This window comes from Propithecus coquereli, unplaced genomic scaffold (assembly GCF_000956105.1).
Source record: "Propithecus coquereli isolate 6110/MARCELLA unplaced genomic scaffold, Pcoq_1.0 Scaffold90, whole genome shotgun sequence".
In the NCBI taxonomy this organism is placed as follows: domain Eukaryota; kingdom Metazoa; phylum Chordata; class Mammalia; order Primates; family Indriidae; genus Propithecus; species Propithecus coquereli.
Genome location: NW_012155285.1, coordinates 2,772,465 through 2,773,646, shown reverse-complemented (window position 1 = coordinate 2,773,646; position 1,182 = coordinate 2,772,465).

Sequence of the window (1,182 nt, the reverse complement as noted above, 5' to 3'; positions counted from 1 at the left end):
TCTTATTTTTTCAAAGTATTAAAGACAAAAATCAATAGTTGGCTATGACTTGAGTTAGTATGTTCCAGAGAAAATACATGAATAAAGGTCATTAGCACTTTGGATCAGATGAAATTATTAAGTCCTGTGTCTGACTCTGTGGATGTGTGATTTGGAATAGTTTTGACTCTTTGTATCAAGCTGTTCTTGTTAAAATTAATTCATACTATTTATATTAACCTTGCTACTCCACACTTTGCTAACTCTTCAGGGTATGATTTCCAATTCCATCAGTCTATCTGTGGCGGCTGCTTATTCACTGAGCTTCAACCTGACACTCACCTCTTCACCTAACCCCAGATCCCAAGGGTAGTGACGAGTGAGTAAGGGATATGTCGACTCCAGGCCATTGTGCTTTTGTCCTCCCAGTACAGGATTCTGGTGGCCGGACGGTGCTCTCCATAGCATTCAACTAGGCCTCCTGCTTTTCTGAATAAAAAATGAATGAATGAATCCAAAAGGAGGCATCAGCCATCACGTTGAGGATGACCATATTCATTAACCTGTAGCATGCATTGGTCATTGCTCATGAAGATTCAAGCCATCCTGGCAACCTGGGTAAGAAGACAGGGAATGAAAAATGGTCAGTTGAGAAACAGAGCTAACAGGTTATGTTACAGGATGTTGACAATGAGAAAGTGACAAATTTAATATATATTTGACTTGTTTATTTTAAATTTTCTCTTCACAAATGACCATGCTATTTCACAAAGGATTTGAGACCTCCTAAAGGAGGAAGACAATAAAATAAAAATATCGATGAATAGAAGTAAGGCTAGGAAAAATACTGATAAAATGGTAAGGTCAGATGGAGAGAAAGTTAGAAAATAGAGGAATCTGTGTTCTTTACCATCCTGAAATTATGGGGAACAAAGCCACTATGGAGAGAAGAAAAGTGTTCTGAGGTTCTTGCTAAAAAGACTCTCTTTCAACTCATTTAATGGGAGCACAGTGCTCTTTGGAAGAGTTTATGGGTAATTCACTTTACTCTCCCTAGTAAGCCAATTTAGTCTTTGCTCTTTAAATAAATATAGCTTTCCGAAGTCTCCTTGCTTATTATCCTTTTTACTTACAATATTGAACTTTCTGATTACTGCAAGTGATTTTTTAAAAAATATCCAATTAAAAGGTTTAGGCTACTAG